The 19411-nt window shown below is 45.5% G+C and overlaps 1 protein-coding gene across 1 annotated transcript in view; it reads left to right on the forward strand.

Moving 5' to 3' along the window:
• Positions 1 to 19411, forward strand: part of LOC105066496 (leucine-rich repeat-containing protein 37A-like) — a 69588-nt gene that overhangs the window by 15735 nt on the left and 34442 nt on the right. The window contains exons 2-3 of the mRNA XM_074343033.1: positions 8555 to 8801; positions 19071 to 19236. The gene's annotated coding sequence lies outside the window, so the exon portion shown is untranslated. The remainder of the gene's footprint in view (positions 1 to 8554; positions 8802 to 19070; positions 19237 to 19411) is intronic.

Here is a 19411-nt window from a genome sequence, read left to right on the forward strand (position 1 = left end):
TTTTTTTCTTGGGGGGAGAGGGAGGTAATTAGGTTTATTTATTTCTTTATTTTTAGAGGAGGTACTGGGGATTGAATCCAGGGCCTCGTGCATGCTAAGCATGCGCTCTACCACTTGAGCTATAGCCTCCCCCTCAAAATAAGTTACTTTTTATAATTTGAGAAAATATAATGTATAATAAAAATGAATAAAATGAATTTAAAAAAGATAAAACCTGGAAGTGATACATAGTTTACAAACCTATTGGCATGTACGTACAGTAGTATGTTTGGTTTTGCATAAATGGGTAACCATATGATTTATTGTCCAGGATGGGAGATATGTGAGAGGGGCATTATTAATAATTACTCTGGGAGAAATAGGTATAAACCAGGACCTTGCCCAGCAAAGTAGGATATACAGTCACCCTATTTATTTGGCAATATTGTGAGTTTTCTGAGACCAGGGAGCGTATCTGTCATGCTCATAGTTATGTCTGTGGCACCTCACCCATGGTAGGTGCTCAATTTGTTGAATGTTACTAAAAATCTGCTGATATTTCGAGGCTTGGTGTAGATTTAAGTGTTTTTTATGCTTGGTTAAATTATGTTTGCACTTTTTTCCAACTGTCTTTCAGCAACACTTGCATCTAGAAGATCTTACGTATTGAATCTGAATAGATTTGATGAATTCATTTAGTTTTTAAGTTCAGGATTAGTTTCTTTGTTTATTACAGAGATAGTACATTTTTGTTGTAAAAATACTAGAAGCTCTAGAATTACCTCTTTACCAGCAATCCTCATCTTCAGTCCCAAAGAGAAGTCTTTTATCTTCTGGCTAGATTTTATTTGAAGGGTTAAAAGAGTATAGCAGTGATATACTCAACTAGTTCTTCCTCCCTCGGAATCCCCTCTCATTGTCCTTTTAGCTAGCAGGCCTTAGTTTCCTCTTCTTATAAAAGAGATTAACACTTATTTGACAGGAACTTTGTAACTCTTAGGTAAATGTGGGGTTTTAGTGGGGAGAAGCTGGGAAGGAGGGAGCAATTACTTGAACAATGTTTCTGTGATCAAAACTATCTTTGGTTGCTCTAGTCACATTTCTTAAGGATATTGCCAAAAGTAGGTGATAGAAATTTTGCATTGATGTGAGCCAGTGTGAAAACTGTGATTTTGGTAAGGGAAATATATTTAAAGCTATTACAGTAAAACCCCACACTGCTAATTAAAATCTTTTCTTCAGTATAAACAGACAAAGGGGAATTAGTCTTTGTCATATGTCCCCAGGCCTTTGACTGGGCAACCTGCTTGGTCATGTTGTCTTGATTATCTTGCTCACTCACTGGATTTGGTTTATGACAAAAGTTATTTAAAAACAAAACAAGCAGGCAGGCAAATATTTATTCAAGTTTTTGACCGATTACATCTATTTATAGCATATATTGTGAAGAGCTGTGGTTTTCTTTAGATTAAGCAAAGCATCGTATAAAAATCATCCTCCCCACATAAATGTTTCCTCCACCTACTCACTCATTTGTCTGCAAGCCAGGAGTCTGTTCACTTCCTCTTGGACTCGGTGCCTCTGCTGCTCATAGACTCATTTTTTTAGACATTCCAGTGCAGTTAAAATATAAATGTCTAAAGTGTGTATTGTTAGACTAATTACTTTATTTTATACCCTTAAAGTAACTTCTCTCGGGCTTATGGGGAGAGAGTGTCTTGGAACAAACAGGTTGTCCACTCAGAAATGTGGATGTTTGGGATTTTTGTCTCACTGAAATATGCACAGTCATTCACAATTCAATATAGAGAACCACATTTTGGGAACTGGTAATTAAGAATTCAGCTTTCTCTGCTCAGGTTGTTACTGACCAATTATTGGGCCACAGAGCAGATAGCCAAGAATAATTTTGCTTGATGCTGAGGGATTTTTGCTCCTCACAAGCAGATTGTTAAATTGCCACAGGTACTGCAGTTGAGCCTTGAGTTAAAATTGTAGTGTTATCTCACCAATAACTAACAGAAGCTTTCAGTATCATACATGGATATGTGTTTGCATGTGTTCTTAAGGACCATGCTTTACCGCCCTTAAACTGAAGAGTTGAGATGTATTGGTTTTTTTTTCTCCTCTGTTTTACCTGTTATCTGGTATTTAATGAAAAAATCTTGCTCGAAAGTTGCAGATCCCTTGAGGGCAACAAACACTATACTCAAAATGAAAGTAGGTTACTGTTTCTGCAACATGCAGTGGTTTGTATCAAAAGCTGCTTTGGTCTTAACTTTGAAATTATCCCCTTTTCTTTGAAGTGGTCATATTTTAATTTGGAGTGGTTTTAAATTTTAGAATTTCCTGAAGTGAACATTAAAATGTGTTAGTATGTTCTTATGTGGTTGTTGTACACAAGTCTATAGAAAGCTTATGTCCAGATAGCATATTTCTTCAGCAAAACCAAAGGGGAAAAATACTTCAGAATATATTAAATACTTGAGACTATATTAAAGACTGAAAGTGTTTTAAGAGGGTATTCCAAATGATTTTAGGTAGCTATGTTATAGATTTCCTTAGCTTTTAAAAAAACTGAAAGTTTTTGGTTTAGTACTTTGTGTTTTAGTATTGGAATCATCTTCATAGTGTAACCAAGAGAAAATTAGGCACTTTTCATTGGCTTTTTACAATGACTATTTATTGTAATATATAATCTTTTTTCTTTTGGTTGATATGTTCTACAATGAGGTAGAGCTTAAGATTGTGTATTTATCATACTTTTTCTTCTATATGTAATTTTTAAAAGCTTAGTGGACTAACCTTCTACTATAATGTATTCCAAAGTGTTTTCTTGTAATGGAGTTTGTTGTGTGTGTTTGTGTGTGTGGTAAAAGGTGTTCCTTCCCACCAGCTTTTAAACACACTCAGGTCTGTCCCGCCTTTAAAGACTGAACTCAGACCTGTTCTCCATTTGGAGTCCCATCCCAGCTTCCTCTCACAGGAGAGGCCAGTGGGTTGAGTAGATTCCACAGCTAATGAGTGGTAGCTCTGGAAGTCGGCCCAAGTCTGAGCCCTTAACCATTATACTAATTAACTCAGGACGGCTGATTTTCCAGGGAGAAGGAGGCTCTGGAAGGACAAGAGGGCCTTCATGTTAAGGAATTATTTGGCAACTAAATTAAGTAGTCACTCTTCTGTGTCTTACTCAGTGTTATAATAGCATTTGATATAGTTGACCAGTTCTTCTTTCTTGAAAAAAATATTTTTTTAAATCTCGGCTTCTGTGCATTGCAGGTGAGTGTTTTTGTCTTACATCAGTGTTAATTTCTTCTCTCTTCTTTGTTGGCCTTTTTTCTTCTGCCCTTAGGGTGCCCTAAAGCTTTCTTTTCTCTATACTGTCTTCCTAGCCCTCAAATTTGTATTCTTTCCATGTGCTGCTGTCTCCCAAATATATAGCTCCAGTCCTGACTTCTCCCTGATCGTCACACTCTTCTGTCCAGTTGACTAGTTGACATGTCTGCTTAGATGTCTAATATGTATCTCAAACATGACTGTAGAAATTAGGATGTCTTAGGCTTCAAATGATAGAAAATCCAATTCAAAATAATTTGAAAATAAGGAAAATTTATCAGAACAAGTAACAAGATGTCTCAGTCTAGGATTGGTTTAAATCTGTTGTTTAGTGACATCATCAAATACCCACATTTTTTCCACCTTTCTACTCTGCCACTTGGATGTGTCTGCTTTGTCCTTTAGCCAACCCTCATCATGGATGCAAGATGGGTACCACGGTTCCAAGCATCATATCCAGACAAGACAACATCCAGCAGAAGGTGATGGTTAGTGCTTTCTTATGCTTTTTAAGAGATTTGGAATCTTTCTCAGAAGCCTTCCAGCTGACTTCCACTTAAGTCTCACTGTCCAAAACTTAATCATGGGCCCACCTCTAAACCAATCACTTGCAATGGATATGTGGACATATAAATAATTTTCATACAGTATAGGATGAAATAAACATAATAAAACCAGGAGAAGTATAGTGGAAATACACACAGGAAAAGTGATGGAGCTGGGGAATTTCAGGAAGTGGAAGTGGTGTTTGAACTGAATATTGAGAGATTCGTGAGATTCAGTTGATAGGGAGAGAGATGAAAGCATTCTCGGCTGACGGGGCAGGATACACAAGTGACTGGCATGAGAGTTACATGGCTTGCTCAGGGGAGACTGAGTAGACAGACCCTAATAGGGTTTGTGGAAGGATGTGGAGGAAAATGAGGTTAGAAAGGTAAAGTGAGGGGGTCTAATCTTGAAGGAGGTTTGGACTTAATTTTTTGGCAGTGCTTGTCGTTGTAAAGGAATTTTAGGAATATTTAGCAAAAAAAAAAAAACCTTACCTATTCACTGTGCAAAAGATAGAACTAGATAAGGTCTCTGAATCTGATCGTGTTAACAGTAATAAAAATATGTGCTTTTCCACGTGTGTTTTCCTGTTAGATATAGGAATGGAAGTTCAGATTGTCTGAATCATCTTTGATACTTTTTTTTTCTTTATCCTTCACATGTAAAGAGGAAAATCTGTTGATTTCACTTTTTGGCTTTCTCTGCCACTGTTAGTGATGCCCATCTCTCTCGCTCTCCAATCAAACCCCTCCATTTTCTGTCTCTACTCTCCATTTATAACCTTACCACTGACTAACCCCCCGGGAAGATCCCTCTGGCTGCACCCGTGTCTTTACCTCTTAGTATGCTCTGCTTATTCACAATGACAGCCCTACTCACAAAGCCCTCTCCTCAGCCTGTCTCCTCAGTTCCTCTCTGCTTTTTCAGACCCCTCCATCCTTCAGGACCTGGCTCAGCTCTCATGCTCTTCACAGGGCCTTCCATAGCCTGTCCCTTCTACATCTTTCTTGCTCTTTTAAATAATTACATGGCACCTTTAAAAAATAACATTTGTTTTATTTGCAAATTGTAACCTTATTTTTTGTGTATAATTCTTGCTCCCCAAACAGGTTTGAAGCTTGTGAAGATTGGGGCCAATACAATCATTATTTGAGGGAATAAATAAATAAGTATCTTCTCCTTATGTTAGATAGTGTCAGAGCTTGTTAATGAAGAGTAGAGTGCAGGAATTGGACAGGAAACACTTAGTGTGTAAACTTTTTTGACCTTTGAACTTAGCCTTTATAATCAGGAAAAAAAAAAAAAGCTGTTTCTCTCTTTGGAGAAGAAAGACCTGGACATTCATAAATAAACCGCATGTTTGAGTAGCAGCAGTTTTAGTAAACAGAGTCCCATCACTTCCAAGATTGTGATAGATGAGTTAGCCTTAACTCAGTGTGGTTAGGGTTACAACCTGGACCCTGGTATCAACCTCTTCTTTATGTTCAGCTGTACATCCCGAGAGAGGGAGGAGCCATTGGCTCAGTTTGCCAACATCCAGCATAGAACACCCCTGTGGGGTAGAGTTCTCTCCACCATCTACAGAGTAGCTGGGCACTTTTGCCTTTAATTTTGACATAGTTGTGGCATTGCTGCCTGGTTTTGTTTCACTCAACCTACAACTTATTTTTTTTAAGGACCATTAAAAAAAATAGTGAGATAGCAGTGGATATGGCAAGTATCTGAGGCTTCATAAATTTCATCTACATCCAGTTCAGCTTATTAAGTGCCTTATGACTGAGGCAGAGGAATGAATAGAATCATCCAAGGAATCATGTTAAGTGTGGTCATGTCTCTCTCCTCTGAGAAAGTCTTGTGGACCCAGTGTTGTTTTTGGAAAAAGTTACTGATACTAGAGTTTAGGCTATGGGCTCAGTCCCATTTAGTGTCCATACTCATTTGGAGATTGTAGGTGATACATTCCCTTAACTCAGGTGTCCCCAACCTGACATTAACAAGCTCATTTTAGTGTTCAGAAAGTCAAATAGGAATTCTGGTAAAAGTTAGACAGTTTAACCAAAAAGTTATGATAGACCGCTTCTTTGTATTTGGCTAGTAAAGAATTTAAAAAAAATGACCTAAATGCAAATTCTTACACACAACATTTAAAAACAGTGCTCCATGGGAACATGGCAGGGGCGTGGGGAGAGGGGAGTGTACAATAGCCCTTAATGTTGAAAAGGCTGGAAATACTGTGTTACAGGAGGTAACCAGATGAACTAGGCAAGAGGATGAAAATAAATAATCAGCACAAACAGTAAATGTCCGTGGTGGAAGGGAATCCCCTAATTGTACAGTAAAGAAAACTGGGAGTTTAAAAAGTAAAATAACTTGCTAAGCAGTATGGAAGAGCCCCAGATAGAGCCGGCCTAGATCCACTGACTCTCAGCACTGTGGATGGTTGTAAAATTTCCAGTCAGTCTCATTGCATCACTGCTGTTAGAGCCCAGTTCATCACTTATGACCTAACCAGTAAATCAGTAATGTCATTTTAATATAAAGTACCTAATTTTCAGACAATCTTTTATTTCATATTGTCTTTGGACTACTAGTGTCCAGATAGCCTATCTCATTTAATTTATTTACATATTTATTCATTTATATTGGTCATCTACCATATAATTCACCATTTTAAAGTGTACAGTTCAGTGTTTTTTAGTATGTTCAGAAGGTTGTGCAACCGTCACCAGTATCTGTTTCCAAAACATTTTCAGCAGCCCAAAAAAAACCATGGAACCTGTTAGCAGTCACTCCCTGCTCTTCCCTAATCCTAGATCCTCTCAACCACTAATTTATTTTGTCTCCAGGGATTTGCTTATTCTGACCTTTTCATATAAAAGGAATCATACAGTGTATAGACTTTTGAGTCTGGCGTCTTTCACTTAGCATGTTTTCAGGATTCATCCATATTGTACAATGCATCAGTACTTCATTCCTTTTTATGACCCGATAGTGTTCTGTTGTGTGGATATACATTTTATGTATACATTCATTACCAATTGATGTATATTTGGATTGCTTCCCCTTTTTGGCTGTTCTGAACAATGCTGCTGTGAACATTTATGTACAGGTTTTTGTATGACCATATATTTTCAGTTCTCTTGAGTACATACCTAGGAGTGGAATGCTGGGTCACATGGTAACTCTGTTTGACATTTTGAGGAACTGCCAAAGCATTTTCAAAAATGGCAGTTTATATTCCCATCAGTAATGTATGAAGCTTCCATTGTCTCCACATCCTGGCAAACACTTGCTTCTTTCCAGTTTTTATTATAACCATCCTGTAGGTGTGAAGTGGTACCTTACTGTGGCTTTGATTTGCTTTTTTCAAATGGCTAAAGATATTGAGCATCCTTTTCTGTACATATTGGCCATTTGTGTATCTTCTTTGGCGAAATGTTTATTCAAGTGCTTTGCCCATTTAAAAATTAAGTTGTCTTTTTATTGTTGAGTTGTAAGAGTTCTTTATATATTCTGAATACTAGACCTTTATTGGATCTATGATTTGCAATTATTTTTTTCCCATTCTGTGGGTTATCTCTTTACTTTTCAGATAGTGTCCTTTGACACACAGAAGTTTTTTGTTTTGATAAAGTTCAGTTTATATTCTTACTTTAGTAGCTTGTAGCCTATTTCATTTTTTAAACTTTCCCTTCCCCATCTTTTCCTTTCTTTCATCTTCACTACATCATATTCACTAGAAAAAATACATGCAACAAACTTTAAAATTACATAAGTCTCTGCTCTGCTATCCATAATCTGTAAATTCTTTAGGGATGATCCTCTCAAATAGGAAGAAGAAAGGAGCCAGCACTGAAAGCCCCCTGTGCGCAGGGAACTTTGCCTCTGTTATCAGATTAAATAGGCGAGGGTACTGTTATTCTGGTTTTACAGGGGAACGCATTGAGATCAAGTGAGATTAATTGACTTGTCCGAGGTCGTACATCTGGTTAAGTAGCATATTGGGGTTCCCACTTGGATCTTTTATTCTACATTTAATGATGTTACTCAACACCGTTTTTTCATTCAGCTGAATTCATTCATGACCATAGATATGCTAAAGAGATTGGGAGGAAAAGGGGTAGGAAGAAGAGCAAGGGAGGTAGAGAAAATTTTAATTTACAAACCTAACCTAAATGTATATTACGAATACTGAAAAGTAAAATCTGCTATATGGCAGGAGTTCTTAGACTGGGGCTTTTGGGTCCCTATGGGATGCATGGATGGGTTTCCAGAAATGGGCAAACTGCTTGAAATTGCATGTAAAATTTTGTGTGTTCATTTCTGGGGGAGAGAGAATTTTTTCCAGGAGTGAAGAGAGCATAAAAAGGGAGGAATGAAGGCAAAACCTACAAAGGGATCAGCAGGACCTCCCAGGCAGGGCCATTGCCTTCCAACTTTTGCGCTTCTGTAAAATGGTTTGCTTCTAGGAAAACAAAATTTACCCCTAAGATTCCATTGGTTCCCAAAAGCTCACTCCTGACTGGTCCATTTCTAACACCTCATTTGCGTATGGTGCAAACTTAAAGCTGTATCAAATCCTGTGTAAACCTACAGACAGGGTCCAGAGCTTGGGGTGTTAACTGTGGCCCCACTGGCGTAATAAACCTGAGTTCTTCAACCCTCTGAGTGTCACTTGGTCTCTCACCAGGATTCAGGTTTCTGTAACATTTCTGGAGGCCCCAGCGAGATTCCAACCATGCCAGCCCCTTGAGTTGCCGGGGCAGTGGAGCAACGGCCTGGAGGTCGTGGAACCCTGAAAGCGAATGAGGTGGCCCACCACCCCACAGTATTCTGGGTCCTCCTTTGCGGAGGTGGTTGAGTCCTCTGGGCAGCTGAACCCCGACCAGCCTCGGTGGAGGGACAGACCAGTTCACCAGGCAGCACATCCGGATCAGGTAGGAACCCAGGGACTAGTCCATAGTTAGGTCCTGTCCCAGCAGACAGGAGAGGAGGCATGACCTCCTAAGGGTTCCCTGATTGGAAACATAGGTCAGGAATCCCCGAATTGGAGGGGAGAAATGTGAAATAAACCTCTGAGTGTGTGTGTGTGTGTGTGTGTGTGTGTGTGTGTGTGTGTGTGTGTGTGTGTGTGTGTGTGTGTGTGTGTGTGTGTGTGTGTGTGTGTGTGTGTGTGTGTGTGTGTGTGTGTGTGTGTGTGTGTGTGTGTGTGTGCGCGTGCGCAGCCCGACCCACTTGCACTTCAGGTTCAAGTCCATAGCTCCACCGCACTCTGCTACGGAGTTTGAGTGAGTCCCAACCTGCGGTTCCGTGGTGACCTCATATGGCTCAGGGCGGTATCAACCCTTCGGGGTATCAATTGGAGTCAGCAGATTATACTGACTCGCCAAAGCTAAGAGGCACCTTTGTTCCTGAGAGGGGAGTGACCAGGCGGATGCGGCGGAAGTCCCTCCCTTTGTCTTGTCTGCTACACTGGCACAGGGTGGCCACACAGGGAGGGAAAGGGATGTAGGTCATCCCACGAATAAGCAACCCCTATGCCCTCAGGGACTAGGCAAGACTTCTTTGAAAAAGTTTCGGACACGACCATATCGTTGGACCTCAGAGATACCTTGTGGCGATTAGTGAGCCAGCCCCAGTACTGCCCCTTCTGTCTGATGCTGAGACCTCAAGAGCTGAGCCAGGGAAGGCTTCCCCAGGACTGGCTGCACCCCTCCTTGGAGGCCCCCTTTTTCGTCCACTCGTTTTTTCACTGGCCTGCCATCTCAGCCCCATTCTTCGTCAGTTCAGGCTATAGAGAGGGTTTTGTATGAGGACCCCTGAAACTTGTCCAAGCCTTAGACTACATCAGAGATTTCTTTCCTGGGAGAAACCCCGACTCATTGGCAACACTTGCAGCCAAGCAGGTATTAGGCCCTGTGAGGCAGTGGGACTTTGGGGAGCTCCACTGTTTCAAGGAGTGGAGGAAACAGCGAGACTGGGGTCACCATCTGCGGTGCCGAAAGCAGACCCACGCCTATAGGCGGTAAAATCTGTCAGATAACAATGGGTGCCTCAAAGTCAAAGCCGACTGTTTTGGACTTTATGATTAAAATTTTCAAAAAGGGCTTCTCAGGGGACTATGGAGTTAAATTGACACCAGGAAAATTGCGCACACTGTGCGAGCTAGAATGGCCCACATTTGGAGTGGGATGGCCCTCAGAAGGCACACTTGATGTGCCAGCTGTCCGGGCTGTATGCTGAGTGATTACTGGGACCCCGGGGCACCCCAGCCAATTCCCATATATTGACTCTTGGCTGATGATTGCCCAAACCGTGCCTCCATGGGTCCAGTTCTATGCAAATGGTCAAGGACAGTGTAGGATTCTCGTGGCCCAAACACTGAAGGTGAAAAAGGAAGATATGATGAAGCCGATCTTTCAGGGGGACCCTGAAGAAGAGCCATTGATGCCCCCCAACATATGTCCTCTCTGCTCCTACGGCTCCACCACAGCTGCCCCTACCAGATAGTCCACCTCCGTCTGTGTCCCCACTGTCACAACCCCTGGTTCCAAGCCAGGAGCCCGTAGGGAGGAGACTCCGCTTGGCCCAGCAAGTCACACAGCCAGCGGCTGCCCTCCAGATGCCTCTTTGGGAGGCCCAAGGGCCCCAACAAGTAAACGATGATGGTTCTGTGCACCCTGGCCGCTCCATCTTACACTACCAGCCTTTCAGTATGACGGACCTCTTAAACTGGCTACACCACACTCTGCCCTATTCAGAGAAACCTCAGGCCATGACTAACCTCCTAGACTCTATCTTCCAGACCCACCAGTCAACCTGGGATGACATCCGTCAGCTGCTCCTAACACTCTTCAACAATGAAGAAAGAAAGTGTATCCTGACAGAAACCAGAAAGTGGCTACAAGGGCGGGCCCCGGCAGGGACTCTAGACACAGAAAGATGGGCCCAAGATGCGGCCCCTGAAACGAGACCAAACTGAGACTTTAACACCCAAGCCAAATAAGAGGCTCTGCATGAATATTGGAGTGCCCTCCTACATGGGTTGCGAGCCAGGGCAAAGAAGCCAACCAACGTATCCAAGACCACCACAGTGATCCAAAAGCCAAATGAGTCCCCCACAGACTTCTGTGAGAGGCTGTGTGAAGCTTTTCGGATCTATACCCCATTTGACCCTGAGGCCCCTGAAAACCAGCGAATGGTCAATGCTGCTTTTGTGGCCCAGTCTTACACTGACATCCACCAAAAACTCCAAAAGCTGGAAGGTTTTGCTGGAATGAATTCTATTCAACTGCTGGAGATGGCCAACAAGGTCTTCATAAACCGAGACCACAAAGCCCAACAAGAAGCTGACAGATGGATGAAACAGAAAGCATCCTGTTGGCAGCGGCACTAGGGAGCCCCGACCCAAACCAGCATCCCACCCCACCGCAGAGGGGGAGACTGTGTGTGAGGGCCCAACTGAGGCAGGACCAATTCGCATACTGCAAGGAGGTTGGTCACTGGAAAAATGAGTGTCCTCGTCGTGGAGAGGCAAAGAATCCTCTGAAGAGAAAGCCCTTGGCCAGTGAAGGAAAGTACCGACCCAAGCCCCCTCTGAGTACCCTCATTGGATTGGCAGGGTTGGACTCAGACTAGGGGGGACTGGGCTCTCTACTCCTGGGCCCCTGGGAGCCAACGGTTGAGATGTTGGTGGGGGGCCAACCGATGACATTTATGGTGGACATGGCGTGGAACATTCGGTGGTGACCGAATCTGTGGCCTCCTTGACTGAGAAAAATACAACTATTGTGGGGGCCACTGGGGACCAGGCCACTCACCCATTTTGCTGGGAGGACATCTGGTGACTCATAAATTTCTATACCTACCAGAGTGTCCCATCCCCCTTTTGGGAAGAGACTTACTACAAAAACTGGGGGCTCAGATAACATTCTCTCCTGGAAAACAAATGCATCTGACTCTGAGAGGGAAAGACACTTTGCTTATGATGGTGACCATGCCCCGAGAAGAAGAATAGTGCCTATACCAAACAGAAAGCACTCAGACGAACACTGACTGTCTGCTGAAGGAATTCCCTTCCATCTGGGCAGAAGGAGGACTCCCTGGATTGGCCCGAAACCATGCACTGCTGGTAATAGACCTACGACCAGGTGCAACCCCGGCGAGGTTGCGGCAGTACCCCACACCCAGGGAAGCCCGCCTGGAAATTCAGAAGCACATCCAGCACTTGCACAACAAGGAAATTCTCATAGAGTACCAATCTCCATGGAATATGCCCCTTCTGCCCATCAAAAAGGTGGAAGGAAAAGACTATAGGCCAGTGCAGGATTTGTGAGTAGTCAACAGTGCCATGACCATGATACATCCGGTAGTCCTGAATCCATACACTCCTCTGAGCCTCCTACCGGCCCAAGTCAAATGGTTCACCTGCCTAGATCTCAAAGATGCTTTCTTCTGCCCCAGGCTGGAACCGGCCAGTCAACCAATACTTGCCTTCGAGTGGGAGGACCTCTACACGGGCAGGAAAACTGAGTTGACCTGGACTCGCCTACCACAGGGTTTTAAAAACTCACCCACCTTGTTTGGGGAAGCACTGGCTATGAACTTGACTGCTTTCCCTGGAGAAGCTCTAAACTGCACCCTGCTTCAGTACGTGGAAGACCTGTTATTGGCCAGCCCCAGTCAAGAAGACTGTTGGAAGGGAACCTGGGCCCTGTTAGCCTTGCTATTGGACACTGGCTATAAAGTTTCTTGGAAGAAGGCACAGATCTGTAAAAACACAGTCAGGTATCTCGGGTTCATTGTCTCAGAAGGATATCGGATTTTGGGCCCAGAGCGGAGACAAGCCATTTGTGCTATATCTCAGCCAGGCACCAAGAAAGAGGTCCAAGGATTCCTGGGGGCAGCAGAGTTCTGCCAAATCTGGATCCCTGGTTTCTCAAACATAGTCAAGCCCCTGTACAATGCCACCGTGGGATCTGGGAAGGAACCCTTGGACTGGGGACCCAAGCAGGAAGAAGCATTTGATGAGATCAAAGGACTGCTGACCAGGGCCCCAGCCCTAGAACTACCAGATGTGATGAGAGAATTCAACTTGTTCATCCATGAAAAGAATCACACAGCCCTAGGGGTCCTCACCCAAACAGTAGGGCCATGGCAGCAGCCTGTGGCCTATTTATCAAAGCGCTTGGACCCAGTGGCATCAGGATAGCCACCATGCCTTCGGGCGTTGGCTGTGACAGTAACCCTACTCAAGGAGGCAGACAAGCTCACTCTTGGGCAGGTTATCAATATATAGTTTCTGCATGCAGTCACTGCCCGGATGAACAGCCAGGGGCATCAGTGGCTGACCAACACTAAGATGACACATTACCAAAGGCTCCTTTGTGAAAATCCCAGGATCCGCCTGGAGATGGTGCAAACCTTGAACTCAGCCACCTTCCTGCCTGAGGGAGAAGGCCCACCTGACCACCACTGTGAGGAGATAATAGAGGAAGTTTACTCAAGCAGGCCTGATCTGTCTGATATTCCGCTCCAGAATCCTTAACTTGAACTTTTTACAGACGGGAGTAGCTACGTGCAAGATGGACAGCTTAGGGCAGGATATGCGGTGACCATGGCACACGAGATAATAAAGGCTGAACCTCTACCACAGGGCTGGCTAGCACAGAGGGCAGAAATATGGGCACTCATCCAGGCGTTGTGAAAGGGAAAAGGAAAGCGGGTCAACATTTACATGGACTCTAAGTATGCCTTCGCTACCCTGCATATACACAATGCCATATATAAAGAAAGGGGTCTGTTAACAGCCGGGGGAAAAGAGATCAAAAGTAAAGATGAGATACTACAACTGTTAGAGGCAGTTTGGGAGCCCACAGAGGTGTCGGTCATCCACTGCAAAGGACACCAAAAGGGAAATGATCCCGTAAGCAGAGGAAACCGACTAGCAGACCAGGCTATGCAAGAAGCAGCAAGTCAATCGGGCCACGCCAGAGATTATGGGACCATCGCGAAGGTTCTGCTAGCACCCAAATTGCCAACACCTCCGAGATACAGCTGAGAGGAAGACCTATGGACCAGGACTGAAGAAGGAACCAAAGGAAAGGAAGGATGGTGGGTGATGCCTGACAAACAGATATACATACTTGAACAATCAGCCCATCAGGTGGTCCTTAAGCCATGTGGACTCAACCATCTGGGAAAGACTGCCTTAGAGGCCCTGCTGGAGTGGTACTGTCTGATTGCTCGACTTCCATCCCTCTGTGCCTCAGTCTCACAGCGCTGCCTCGTATGTGCCCAGAACAATGCAAAACAGGGGCCAAATGGGCCAAGGGGAATCCAGCCCTGTGGCAAGGCTCCTTTTGCAGATATGGAAGTGGATTTCACAGAAATAGGGCCTAGCAGAGGACACAAATACTTGCTGGATTTTGTCTGCACCTTTTCAGGATGGGTAGAAGCATATCTGACATGGACTGAAAAGGCAAGAGAGGTAAGAAAGGCCTTACTCAGAGACATTACTCCCAGATTCGGGATGCCATTGACCATAGGGTCAGACAATGGACCTGCGTTTGTGGTAGAGATAGTGTAACAAGTGGCAAAAGCACTGAACATCCACTGGAGTCTACATGTGGCCTACAAACCCCAGAGTTCAGGGACAGTAGAGCACGTGAACCGAGCCCTAAAGCACATTATGGCAAAATTCAGTCAGGAAACTCAACTACCTTGGACTGACGTTTTGCCCCTGGCCTTCCTGCGGGTATGCTGTGCCCCACGAGCCAAGATAGGGTTCTCCCCTTTTGAAATCTTGTATAGGAGATCCCCTCCCCTGAGTAGACTAGGAGAAAATGTTAAGGAAGTGGGAAGCTTAAAACTTCATAAGCAAATACAGGGCCTCAGAAAGACCATACCAGAGGTCCAGAGATGGGTAACTGACAGGATCCCAGTCTCACTGGGAACAGAGCTACACCCATACAAACCTGGGGACCAAGTCTGGGTAAAAGATTGGAAAAAGGAGCCCCTCAAACCCACTTGGAAGTGTCCCAACCCAGTTATATTAACCACCCCAACAGCTCTCAAGGTTGCAGGAATCATCCTGTGGATTCACCACACCAAGGTGAAGAGGACAGCCCCGCCTCAAGACAAGGATGTCTGGAAAATCAACCAGGTTCCCAGAGAGCCACTTAGGTTCAAGATCCAGAAACGCCCGCTACACGTGCTGGAAAACACCGAGCCCTGCTCTGGCCACACCCGGAAGCTGGCTAGTCAACACATGGCAGAAGCTTGTGGAAGTCACCAAGGACGAGCTGAGACAGATTAATCAAAATGCCCCTTTTAATAGGAATCCCAACGTGATGACCTGACGTTGCTACCCCTTGCTTCTCTTCTTTTTAAAGTTCCGTGGGTAGTTAGTGGTAACTACCTAGTACTTTAGTCTTCCGTGGGAGTTTGAAAATGAAGCCAGCTTCTATAAAGACATCTGCACCACTTGATCCTGTAAACTCACCAGTTGGACTCTACCCTAAAAATACACTTAACAGAAGCACTAAACTTGGGAGACCTCGAGGCTGTGGGGCTGCGGGAGGGGAACTAAAGGCAAGACCCGCCTGAGTTGGAGGGGCGAATGAGCGGTCAGAGCACCGCCCTCGCTCCACCCCCGCCGAGCTGGCCCAGCCCCTCTCGAGCGACCCATTTAAAAAAAAAAAAAAAAAAAAGGCGCGGGCACTCCTTGCGCAGGCACAGTGACTACTAGTGGGATGGCGGAGTTGGTGTCTTTTGCGGTTCTCACCCAGAGTGACAAAACCTTGCTGCTGTGGGAGCTGAGCTCTGGACCCAGGACTGAGGCCTTGCAGGAGAGCTGGTCAGGGTGGAGGGGAGGGATGGAGAAAGCCGCCCTTGCCCCAATAACTGGCAGTCCCGGGCCAGGTGATTCCTCCCCCTCCCAAGACCCTGGCCCCGCAAGGTGACTCCCCACCCAAGCCTCGCGCTGCCAGGTGATCCCTGCACTTCAGGGGATTATAAATTGGTGATGAGGAAAGATGCACAAACAAATCAATGAAAAATAATGCTTTGGCGGAGGGGGTAGGGGAGGCGGCGGTGGTTCAGCTTGGGGCTCTCGGACCACATATAGTTACGCACGCTGGTCCGTCTGCCGGCTCGGGGCCAGAGGTCAACTCGGCGCTGAGCTGTGGGCCCTGGGCCCGGAAAAGCACGGGGCAGCGCCGGCAGCCAGGGCGCACCGGGCCAGAGCCGTTACCCGCAGGAGTTGCGAGGGAGGGAGCGAGCCAGTGATCAGGGAACGGAGGGGGTCGCAGGCGTGCCGCGCCCCGCCCCGCCTGCCGCTTCCGCCTGGCTCCGCGCGGGAGGAGCGAGAGGGAGGGGGCGGCCCCGATAGCCCCGGTGCCACGCGCCTGTTGCTGCGGATGCTGACAAGCCGGCGGCAGTCGGAACGGCGGCACTGCTGCTGAGGAGGCGTGAGCCCTGGTCAGGTCCCCACCACCACCATGTGCTGGACCATGTACCGAACCCGCAGGTCCCGGGTGTCCGTGTCCGACGCTGCCTCCCCTGGCCTCGGCATGTTCGGTCAGTAGCGCCTGGGCCCTGGGACTGCAGGGGTCAAGGGGTTGGGGTACTGAGTGCTGAGTAAGTGTGATGGGGTATGAGGAAGAGAATGGTGGAGGCAGAGTAAAGGGGAAAGTTACAGAGCTCCGCTGGGCCAAGTGGTTAGTGGTGGCAGGTGGGAGTGTAGCAGAGTGATGGGAGTGCAGATTGGGGAGTAACTGGGGACAGCTGTGGTGTTTAGGTGCTGGGTGGAACAGGTCTGTTGCCATTGGAGGCAAGGGGTGCAGAGTAGCTGGCTTCGTAGCGTGAATTAGAATAGGAGCAGGGTGAGACCTGGTGTGGAATAGAGACGGGGAAGGGGCTAGGGGCTGTGTTTGAGTAGTGGGACTAAGGACAGGTCTTGAGAACTGAGCGAGGCACTGCTCAGAACAGAGTGATGTGTTTGTGGTGTTCTTTACAGAGAGGGAGAGACCCAGGAACCTGAGGGGAGTGCCCTGGGGAGGCGTTCAGGAAGGGCAGGACCGAAGGATTGTTCCCCCATTGTCTCCTGGGCCCCTTCTTCCCCACCCAGCAGAAGATGAGGCAGCTCTGGTGAGAAGGTCTTTGTGAAGAGAGGGGCAGGTCCAGGTCTCCATAGGCTGTTACGGTTTTGGAGGGCCCAGCAGGCTTTTGGGGCTCCAGTGCCCCAGTGTTAGGGGATGGGATTGTCCTAGTGTCTTGAGTCCCTTCCAGTGTTGGCTGCTTTGTTCCTCTCCTGTTGCCTCGATGTCTACTTTTTCTTTTGTCAACACCTTACAGAATGAGGTCTTGAGGCCAGTGTCTCACACAGGGGCTCCCCTAGGCCAGCCTTCTGAAGACATGGGCGGGAGTGGGTTGGGGAGGGTCAGCCCAAGTCAGATTGATCTAGATCAGGGGAAAGCACAGAATGATGGGGACCAGGGCTAGGGTGGCTCCCTTCTCTCTTCATGGTCTTCCTCTAGCAGGGGCTCCTCTGCTGGTTCCGCTTCCCCCAGGGAACCGGCAGTGAGAAGGAAGCCCACTCCCAGCCTGGGCCAGCCCCAGGAGTCCAGCCAGGGGTGGGACCCAGCCTAAAGCTGGTTCTCCTACCACCTAGCTGTTGGAGCAGGAGATTGGACGCCTAGGACTGGTCCCCTGGTGAGGGAAGAACCATCCTGTGAGTATCCTCAAGGAGACACCTGGCACTGTTGCCTTCCCTGGGCGGAGACTCTTAATGTTTTTTCTTATCTACCTCTTTGTCTGTGCCCTTTTTTTTGGAGGAGTTGACTGCATCTTCCCATCTTTTGGGCAAGAAGGCTGGATGAAAGAAAAAAAAAAAGAATAATGCTTTGACTTTATTTGTGTTTAAATTTTTATGAATATATTTCTATACTACATCCTATCTAAAATTAAAATAGAGATATAAGAAAGAACTAGCAATGTAAGAGATCCACAGTAATGTGTAAGTTACTTAGAGAGTTAACGAGATATTTACACTTTCAAAGAAGCTTGCTAATGCAGATGATGCTAAAAGAGTGCTAATTCTTTTAGTTGTTTATGAAATGTATAGAGGTATGTGTGTTCCTTCTTCTCACAGGGGTTAGTAACTTGGGGAGCAGGGCTGCTACAGATTCAGGTCTTACTTCAGTGGCAGGTCCATCGTATCTCCTCTTGAGGTCATATTCTTAGGCAGGAGTTGCAGGATGACAGGACTAAAATGATTTACTTCCTTTGCTTACCCACAAGCCTGTAAGAGGCTTCTGCAGGACTTCCTTGGTTGCTTTCATCATCACCTTCACCACCAGACGTCAGGGAAACCTTCTGATTAATCAGGGGCCCTGGAAGTGATACAGGGAAGTATTGATTTAAAACTAATAACATTTATTTAGGGCTTCCTATGAACTCAGTGCTTAAACTGTGGTCCTATTTAACCTTCATAACCTCTCTTATGAAATTGGCATTGATAAATCTCAGGTGTATCCAAAATAAGTCTCTGTGTCAAGTTGTGATATTTTTAGGTCTCTTATGTCTTTAGGTTCGTCTGGGCACTAGACATAAGGCAGTTCAACTTAATGCCCTTGCCCTAATCAGCTCCAGATGCCTGAAATTGGCCAATTACTACTTTGGATTCAATGGATGATCAAAAAGGATCATAAAGATAAACTGTAACCAGACTCTGTTTTATTTTTAAACCAGACTCCTTTCAACATTGAAATCGTAGATTTGAGAGAGAAGACTAGAGCTGGATTGTGGGGAATATGAGAGACCTCCAAGTGGAAGTATCTGAGCATTGACCTGCCACGTAGAATTAACAATAATCTCAATGACTTAGTAGTGGTGTTCATAATTTTCTCCAGTATTAGTATGGTATATAATAAAAAAGTTGCCCATATCTAGTAATTCATTTGCAAGTCTTCCTTGATTTTGAAGCAACAGGACACCTCAACTATTAACTGGGCTTGCTGGAGTTTACTTTTTACTTCTAATAACAAAATATTTTGAACTCTTGCCTTTAATTCAAAGTCCTGGGTACGGGCATAACTCAGTGGTAGAGCATGTGCTTAGCGTGCATGAGGTCCTGGGTTCAATCCCCAGTACCTCCATTAAAAAAACCAAAAAAACAAAAAAACTCATCACCAAAATTCTACCAGCTTCAGGATCTTTTTGACCTTGAAGAAAGGAAAAGTGAAGATGTTGTGGCACTACATCAGAAGCAAAGCCTGGAGTTCTGTGCTTTAGAGGTGGTGTTGCCATCCTATGAGTGCAGGAGTCCTGGAGCTGGCATGGCCGAGGAACCCTTGGACAGGCTGGAGAAAGGTCTGTTTTCCAGTGTGGTGGGTAGTGAGGGGATGGGATTTCTCCTTTTTCCTTTCTTCCTAAAACCCTTTTTTTCTTCAGATACGTCATCACCGTGGCTAAGCAACTAAAGCCCTGGGCAGAGTTTTTCTGCCTTGCAGTATAGGTTCTTATCTTAGGCGATGCCTGACAGAAC

Source organism: Camelus bactrianus, chromosome 16, assembly GCF_048773025.1.
Source record: "Camelus bactrianus isolate YW-2024 breed Bactrian camel chromosome 16, ASM4877302v1, whole genome shotgun sequence".
Taxonomy (NCBI): Eukaryota; Metazoa; Chordata; class Mammalia; order Artiodactyla; family Camelidae; genus Camelus; species Camelus bactrianus.